Below are 9,947 nucleotides of genomic sequence, written 5' to 3'. Positions count from 1 at the left end.
ATCTGAGATGAATCTAAGGACCCTGACTCCTCGGCACTCATTGCTTTCATGAAATACAGAATGGAGTAAACACTTCTGTAGTACTAAACAAATGAGATATAGAACACGCGCCTCAGAAAGTCACCCAGAAATACTACTATTATTATCAATCCGGGAGTCAGAGACTCTCCCAGCAACACGACTATTATTATCAATCCGGAACACAGAGACTCTCCCAGCAACACGACTATTATTATCAATCCGAGACACAGAGACTCACTCAGCAACACGACTATTATTATCAATCCGGGACACAGAGACTCACCCAGCAACACGACTATTATTATCAATCCGGGACACAGAGACTCACCCAGCAACACGACTATTATTATCAATCCGGGACACAGAGACTCACCCAGCAACACGACTATTATTATCAATCCGGGACACAGAGACTCACCCAGCAACACGACTATTATTATCAATCCGGAACACAGAGACTCACCCAGCAACACGACTATTATTATCAATCCGGGACATGGCGACTCAGCCAGCAATGCGAAGATAGTCGATTCTTATAACTGAAATTAGTGTTCTGTGTGGTGGTGAGCTGCCTTCCTGAACCGCTGCAATCACTAAGATGTAGGTACACCCACTGTGCCGTTGTCGAGGGAGTTCCAGGATTTTGAGCCAGTGACGGTGAAGGAACAGAAACATATTTCCAATTCAGGGTGGTGAATGACTTGGTGCGCAACCTCCAAGTTGTGGTGTTCCCATGTGCCTGCTACCCTTGTCCTTCTAGATGGTAGTGGTTGTGTGTTTGGATGGTGCTGCCAAAGTGAGCTGCTGCAGTGCATTTTGTAACTGGCGCACACGGTTACCACTGTGCGTCAGTGGTGGAGGAAGTAAACTTTTTATGGAAGGGGAAGTAATCAAACGGGCTGCTTTTGCTTGGTTTGTATCGAACTTCATGGGTGTTGTTTGAGGTGCACTCATCCAGGCACATCGAGAATATCTCATTTCACTCCTGACCCGTGCCTTGTAAATGGGCAATAGTGGAAGCTTTTTTCAAATAGCCACACGGAGGTTAATTGGGTCAATTGAATCGGCTCCCTTCACACATAAGCGATGCTATGCTTTTCTCAGCCACTTAAACGGTGAGCAAATCCTGGATGGCCAAAGGCTGCTGTAATTTTAACTGTTGCAATTTCCGCTCTATCACCTGTGACTGCTGCTGACAAAGCCACAGTTTTATCTTCTTTGGGTTTGTGGTATCCCTGGCCACAGCTTCCATTTGCTGCTCTCATTGTTTTCAAACAAGACTGCTAAGAACGTTTTGTCTCTCAGAAACCTGCAAAATATCGAATCAGAAAGAAAGGCCGAATGTCACTTGCTGTGTGGCAGAAATAGGAAATGCAGCGAATGGTCGTCATCTCACTTTATGCAAAACATCAGGTGTACTCAGCTCAGAGTGTAGCCAGAGTTATGTGTTTATTTCAGACATTACAATGTCGGGATACATATCCGACTGATCAGAGAGAGCAAATATAAACACAATACTCAACTGGGCTCTAATCATTCTGAGAGACACTTCTTTATTCAAGTGGAATAAAAGGGCATTGAACACTTAATTGACTTGAGAGACAGTTTGATCTTTAATTGACCTGAGGGATTGTTTCTCCTCCAGTTGCCTGAAAGACATTTGGATCTCTAGCTGAACTGATAGGCAGCTTGATCTCTAGTTGCCCTGAGAGACACTGTAATCTCCAATTTTCCTGGGAGACAGTTTGATCCTTAATTGACCTGAGAGACATTTTGATCTTTAGTTGATCATTGTGTATGTATACATCTGCCTGTGTATCTGTGTACAGGTGCGTGAGTTTGAGTACGTGCACTCTTGTGAATTCTTGTGATAAGAGACATGGATACATTTTACCTGCACGTTCATAGGAGAAAGGGAATAACCGCTACATCACAGCAATACTACGGGATCAAAATAACCAAAGCGACTTATATAGGATTGTAAACGGTGCGGTCGTGCTGTAGTTCTGGAACAGATTCAGCAGAAATATAAGTGTGGTCATTGATACCTTGGTTTAGAATATCGTGCAAAGTTGGTGTCTCAGTCTCTGTGGCGCAATTGGTCAGCGCGTTCGGATATTAACCGAAAGGTTCGTGGGTCGGGACCTCCTCAGAACTCGAGCTCTTAGTGTTTTCTCACATCAGCATTCAAATGCAAACAGTTGTGGGGTTGGCAATGGGTCCTTGGGCGTCAATAAAAATATCTCTGAAGTGTTACCAGCTGTGCTGTTATCTGCTGTTGCCAACGTTATTTAATGACTATCGATTTCAAATATATTACATATAACATTATATACATGCATCCATTATACTGTTAAGCTTAACAATTAGAATAGAAACATTAATTTGTGGCTGAGCATTTGTTCCAATTCCATATTCCTGTTCCCAGTCATTGTTGGATAGATCAGAAATCTGCCGAACCCAGACTGAAATGTGTTCAATGATGGAACATCTACAAGCCTCTGGCGTAGAGAATTCCGAAGATTCGCTATCGTTTGAGTGATGCAATTTCTCCTCACCTCAGACCTAAATCATCAGCGCTTTATCCTGAGATTGTATCCCGTGTTTTAGATTCCCGGACCAAGGAGAATATTATCTCAGCATCCACCCTTCAAACTCGTAGAATCAGAGAATCCCTGCAGTACATAAGGAGGCCATTCGGTACACCAAGCCTATACCAATAACAATCCCACCAACACGATATCCCCGTCAAACCACGCATTCACCTTGCTCGTCCCTCTGACACTGAGAGGCAATTTAGCATGGCCAATCCACCGAACCCACACATCTTTGGACCGTGGGAGGAAAGCGGAGCCAAATGTAAATGCACACAGACAAGGGGAAAACGTGCAAACTTCACACAGACAGTCAGACGAGGCCGGAATTGAACTCAGGTCCCTGCCGCTGTGAGGCAGCAATGCGACATTCAGTCAATATTGTGTGGGTTTCATTGAGATCTCTTATTCTGCGAAATCCGGAGAATTTCAGTTCAATTCCGTCAGCCTGTCATCACAGGGAAACGCCCTCATCCCAAAGAAGAATCTAGTGAACCTTCGCTGTACCGTCTCCGATAAATGTATAGCCTACACTGACGAAGTGTCATCGTCATTCAAAACGTTGACGTTATCCTCTCTCCACAGATGCTGTAAAACCTGTTGTTATTTTGCGGCATTTTCTGTTTTTGATTCAGTTTCCAGCATCCACATTATTATACTTTTATTCTGTCTTCAATGTGGAGACCCAAACTGCACACACTATTCCAAATGTGGTCTCAACAAAACCCTGAACAACTGCAGCAAGACTTCAAACACTTCAAAACTTAACTCCGTGCTGAAGGCTGGAAGGAGAGGGTGACAATGGATAATTGGCACTGTGTACATTCCTGTAATCAGTAATCAGTGAGATGATATATCTGTGTCTCTTTATACTGTCATCTCCAAACACCATCTCCTCTCAATACCGTGCGTCTTACACTCCCTGCCCCTGCTTTTCAGGTACAACTCGTTGTCACCAACTGTCTGAGTCTGTATCAAGCAGCTAATTGACCCTGGTAGCTGGACGGCCAGAGGGAGCTGGATAAGAAGCAGCAACAGAAACAGGAAGAGAAGCGACATGATAGTGTTTAGCAAATGACTTATGTCAGTTGCTCTCCGTGATGAATGCCTGCCGTGTGTTACCTTGCATGTTTCACAGAAGCCACAGTGATGAGTTTGGTGGGTTTTGGAAACTGAAAGTGTCACATGAGCAGCTTGCGGGACTATTTCACCTCTCTGCCGATTTCATGTTCCAGCGAACAGGAATCGCTCTGCTCATTGGCTGATGCACTCACTTGTGTTCGATCTAAACATGACAATTTCAAGGAGAAACTTGTTTTTGGTGAATAAAAAGTCTGAAATAAAAATAGAAGACAGATGGTTCATGGATAAATTAATGTTTTAAGGAATATGCATCAGCCTCCCTGATGGTCCAGTCGTTAAGATTCGGCCCTTTCACCACCGTGGCCTGGTTTCGATTCCCGGTCAGGGAATGTGACAACCCTGCATTCAGGCTTTGACAAAGGGTCATCTAAACTCGAAACGTTAGCTCTTTTCTCTCCTTACAGATGCTGCCAGACCCATTGAGATGTTCCCTTTTGATTAAAGTGAGCAACTGATTGGCTTGGCGGACGAGTTTAGTTGCTCCACCAGTAAACCAGAACTGCTTCAAATGCGCACATGGCTATGTCGTGTAATGGTTCTCACAAAAAACAAAGAACAAAGAACAATACAGCACAGGAACAGGCCCTTCGGCCCTCCAAGCCCGCGCCGCTCCCCGGTCCAGAATACTGTAATTTGATTTCTGTGTCTGTGCCCTGTTTGAGAACAGAGACCACTCCATCTGACGAAGGAGCATTGCTCCGAAAGCTTATGGTATTTGCTACCAAATAAACCTGTTGGACTTTAACCTGGTGTTGTGAGACTTCTTACTGAGTTTTTTTTAAACAGCATTTAACACGGGAATCTCTCAGTAAAGAATATAAAAGGGAAAGTCTGCGATAGCGAGCAAGACAGGATGGATTAACTGGCACAAGGAATAATGGACAAGGGCAACATTGGTTGCTTCCCATTACTTTGAATCTTTGCTGTTTTTCTGGGTGAACTCCAGCTCTCCATTCCTCTGGCAGTGTCACCACTCAAACTGAGTCTTTCTCCATCCCGCTTTGCTAATCTCACAGTTACAGCTTTCTGAATGAAAACTGTTTGCAGTCAGTAGAAGTCAAATTGTTTAGTCTTTCATTCAACAACAACAAAGAACAATACAGCACAGGAACAGGCCCTTCGGCCCTCCAAGCCCGCGCCGCTCCCCGGTCCAGGATTGAATCCTGAATCCAGGATCCCCGCCCAATTTTCCAGCCTATCTACATACCAATATCCTATCCACCGAGCTGTCCCTCACAGCTACGATGCTTTGGTCATTACAACCTATTAACTCACCCCCACCCCCCCCATTCCAGACCATGTGATCTCCAGGGAGAGGCGAAAACCCAGAGTGAAAAACCCCAGGGCCAATATGGGGAAAACAAAATCTGGGAAATTCCTCTCCGACCCCCTGAGGCGATCGAAACGAGTCCAGGAGATCACAATGGCCCTGATCGGAAAATGCTTCCCAACCCTAGTCATTTCCACTTCCACGAACACCATATGAATTCCCTGCCCCCGAGACAGGTTCCCAACTAACCGCAGCCTCACTCTGTACTGGCACCAGCAAGATGATCATAGAATGAAGCCTTGAAACGAGAAACCAGGAACAATTAGCCCGCGCCGCTCCCTGGTCCAAACTAGACCACTCTTTTGTATCCCTCCATTCCCACTCCGTTCATATAGCTGTCTAGATAAGTCTTAAACGTTCCCAGTGTGTCCGCCTCCACCACTTTGCCCGGCAACACATTCCAGGCCCCCACGACCCTCTGTGTGAAATATGTCCTTCTGATATCTGTGTTAAACCTCCCCCCCTTCACCTTGAACCTATGACCCCTCGTGAACGTCACCACCGACCCGGGGAAAAGCTTCCCACCGTTCACCCTATCTATGCCTTTCATAATTTTATACACCTCTATTAAGTCTCCCCTCATCCTCCGTCTTTCCAAGGAGAACAACCCCAGTTTCCCCAATCTCTCCTCATAACCAAGCCCCTCCATACCAGGCAACAGCCTGGTAAACCTCCTCTGTACTCTCTCCAAAGCCTCCACGTCCTTCTGGTAGTGTGGCGACCAGAACTGGACGCAGTATTCCAAATGCGGCCGAACCAACGTTCTATACATCTGCAACATCAGACCCCAACTTTTATACTCTATGCCCCGTCCTATAAAGGCAAGCATGCCATATGCCTTCTTCACCACCTTCTCCACCTGTGACGTCACCTTCAAAGATCTGTGGACTTGCACACCCAGGTCCCTCTGCGTCTCTACACCCTTTATGCTTCTTCCATTTATCGTGTAGCTCCTCCCTACATTATTCCCACCAAAATGCATCACTTCGCATTCATCAGGATTGAACTCCATCTGCCATTTCCTTGCCCAAATTTCCAGCCTATCTATATCCTTCTGTAGCCTCTGACAATGTTCCTCACTATCTGCAAGTCCTGCCAGTTTTGTGTCGTCCGCAAACTTACTGATCACCCCAGTTACTCCTTCTTCCAGATCATTTATATAAATCACAAACAGCAGAGGTCCCAATACAGAGCCCTGCGGTACACCACTAGTCACAGGCCTCCAGCCGGAAAAAGACCCTTCCACTACCACCCTCTGTCTTCTATGACCAAGCCAGTTCTCCACCCATCTAGCCACCTCCCCCTTTATCCCATGGGATCCAACCTTTTTCACTAGCCTACCATGAGGGACTTTGTCAAACGCTTTACTAAAGTCCATATAGACAACATCCACGGCCCTTCCTTCGTCAACCATTTTGGTCACTTCTTCAAAAAACACCACCAGGTTAGTGAGGCATGACCTCCCTCTCACAAAACCATGTTGACTATCGTTAATGAGTTTATTCCTTTCTAAATGCGCATACATCCTATCTTTAAGAATCTTCTCCGACAACTTCCCCACCACGGACGTCAAGCTCACCGGCCTATAATTACCCGGGTTATCCTTCCTACCCTTCTTAAATAACGGGACCACATTGGCTATCCTCCAATCCTCTGGGACCTCACCTGTGTCCAGTGACGAGACAAAGATTTGCGTCAGAGGCCCAACGATTTCACCTCTCGTCTCCCTGAGCAGCCTTGGATAGATTCCATCAGGCCCTGGGGATTTGTCAGTCTTTATATTCTCTAACAAACCTAACACTTCCTCCTTTGTAATGGTGATTTTCTCCAACGGTTCAACACTCCCCTCCGAGACACTCCCAGTCAACACATCCCTCTCCTTAGTGAATACCGACGCAAAGTATTCATTTAGGATCTCCCCTACCTCTTTGGGCTCCAAGCATAAGTCCCCACTTTTGTCCCTGAGAGGTCCGATTTTTTCCTTCAGTGAGAAGTTTTCTTGTCATTTCGCCCGAGAATTTTATCCCGAAATGAGTGATATTTCTGTCAATGCAAACGATTAAATCTGACCCATTGCCACCCAGAATTTACCTTGTATCACCATCTCTATCGGCAGCGCTTTGCAGTCAATCAGTGCCTTTCACTTTCTGTGCTTGTTCTTGACCTGTTCTCGATGTGACATTTTCCACTCGGAAGCAAAACTGCAAATCTTACTCCACTGATTCTGGCAGAGCTGCTTTGGACAAGGAAGTATTGCTGGTCTGTTTATAAAAAAATATTAAACGTTAATATATCGAAGGCAGTCTGCAACCCTGAAAGCTGGACCACCAGGATCTCATTTGCCTTATTCTCCCAGACACTGATTGCAGCAGTGTGCACAGTACCAATTATCCGCAGGCACAAACTCCTTCCTGTCTGTTAAGATTTGAAATTGTTCATATTTTCACACTGCCTTCCATTGTGGCGGAAACAGAGCTGTGATCAGCTGATGTTGTTCAGTACATTTATCCCAGTAAGGCTTATATCAGTTCGATGCTAACATTGCTCTTTGAATGTGGTGAGCTGCAGCGAAATTTAATGCGGTTGAAGGTAGCTTACCCATTTTTCCAGGAGGAAATGGCACTGTAAATCTGAATTGTTGTGGGTAATTGACGGGATTGTGTCATGGGACTGATATTTCTCCCTGCTGCTCAAATTGGCACAAGTATTGAGCGACCATTTTCAGGCTGCTGCCGTGTGGTGGGTTCCGTGGTGTAACGGTGAGCCCTCTGGACTCTGAATCCAGCAATCCGAGTTCAAATCTCGGCGGGACTTCGCCTTTCTTTGTCAAATCCTGATGATTGATTTGCTGAAGGGCATTTCGCTAAATTTTCTCACGAGCTGCGATTACAATGCACATTGCTGAGCCTCTGGCGCCAGATGCCTGCAATGTCAGTGTTTTTCATCTTTTCGACAATTCTTTAACTCCTATGTTGAAAGAAAGAAGCAGTTGGTGTCACACAATAACAATTCGACTGGAGTCTGGGAATTATTGAGCAAATATGTGTGTGTGTGTGTCTGAGAGAGAGAGAGAGACTAGATACGTGTGTGTTTTGGGAGAAAAATCTCGTGTCTTCGGTCAGAATGCTGTCGATTCCATGGTGTAACGGTTCGCACTCTGGCCTCTCGCCTCCCATCTCTTTTTTAAAAATTAGGACAAATAACTGAGTGAATGACTCCTGTAGGTGGACCCCATGCACACTGTGGCTTCCCTGCCTATGGTAGTCATGATGTGGAGATGCCGGCGTTGGACTGGGGTAAACACAGTAAGAAGTTTAACAACACCAGGTTAAAGTCCAACAGGTTTATTTAAAAAAGGTGTGGCTTTTGATACCAAATAAACCTGTTGGACTTTAACCTGGTGTTGTTAAACTTCTTACTGTGCTTCCCTGCCTCTCAGCGCTTTGTATTCTTGAGCAATCGTTCTCTGGGGCTGATGCAATGATGCCAGGAGAGTCTTTCGCTGCAACATCTGCAATTGATTGCGGTGGAATTTGCTGAAATTTCCTCAATGTTTATATTTCCACTTTCTGAGAATTTAAAATTAAATGCTCTTCAGAAAACCCATCATCGGCTTGAGCAAAGAAACAACAATCCTTCACCGATTTCTGAACTCCAATTGCTGCATTCGGAGTCCAGAGTGCTCACCATCACACCGCAGAACCAGCAACAGAGCCGTCAGATGCAAATGGTCACTCAAAGCACGTGGCCTTTTTCATTCAATGTGGCAGTAACGGCAAGTGGGTCAAATGCTTTGGGTGACCATTTGCAGCCGGCTGCTATATTGTAGGTTATCTTGTCTCATGGTGAGCATTCTTCTAATATACAGAGAAAACAAATTCATCCCACTGAATCTCTCCTCCCAGGACAACCACCTCATCATAGGATTAAATCCAGTGAACCTTGGTTAAACATAGACAGCGAGAGAATCTAGGGAGCAAAGAGCAAAATAGGGAACAGTGATCGATGCACAGATAGCGAGACTGAGGGGTGAAAGAGTCTGAGACAGGTCTCCAGTGACAAAAAGAGACAGAGAGGGACAGAGAGTGGGGCAGACACCTACAACCCAATATACATACAATAGCTGTCTGAACCCACAAGCATGGGGTCCTCTGAATGGGTGAATATGGATTAAGTGAATGTCCGCAAGCATTGTCACCCTTTGAAAATATCTGGATTCTCTGTGTGTGTTGTACTTACAGAAGACTTGCAGAGTGTGCTCAGGTTCTCAAATCATACCCCATGTGAGCCAATTCCGCCATGTCACGGGAAATAAACTAACAAACTCCATGACTTATCCATTACAAAGCAAAAGGTTGTCTGGGATTTGAACCGGGGAGGCCTTTCACAGTCATGCGGATTTTAACACCCGAAGCGGGAATCGTACCTTAGACCAACCATCGTTGGAAAACACGCATCAACTAAATATATTTTCATTGCCATCTAAAAGCGGATCAGACATCTGCACTGAAAAGTGATAATGTTGGAAAAACTCAGGAAGTCAGCCAGCGTGTGTGCAAAGGGAAACAAAGATAAACTTTCACCTCCATGATCTTTCATTAACATTGGGAATGTTTAGAAATGTAGGACGTTTAAAACAAGTGAAATCCAGCAGGGAGGAAACATAACAACATCTGGTATGGTGGAAGCCAGGGGAAAATAAATGAGGGCAACAGAGAATGACAGAATGATTATACCACAGAATGAGATGATTACAAAGTTACTTGCACAACTCACCTGCGTTGTGGGTGAAGGGGAACCAGAGGACGTACTGTACATATATTACAACAGAACCGCAGTGATGAGTTTGGTGGGCTTGA

This window comes from Mustelus asterias, unplaced genomic scaffold, assembly GCF_964213995.1.
Source record: "Mustelus asterias unplaced genomic scaffold, sMusAst1.hap1.1 HAP1_SCAFFOLD_296, whole genome shotgun sequence".
Classification (NCBI taxonomy): domain Eukaryota; kingdom Metazoa; phylum Chordata; class Chondrichthyes; order Carcharhiniformes; family Triakidae; genus Mustelus; species Mustelus asterias.
The sequence above is the reverse complement of the archived record's forward strand: the minus strand, read 5'-3'. Positions refer to the sequence as shown.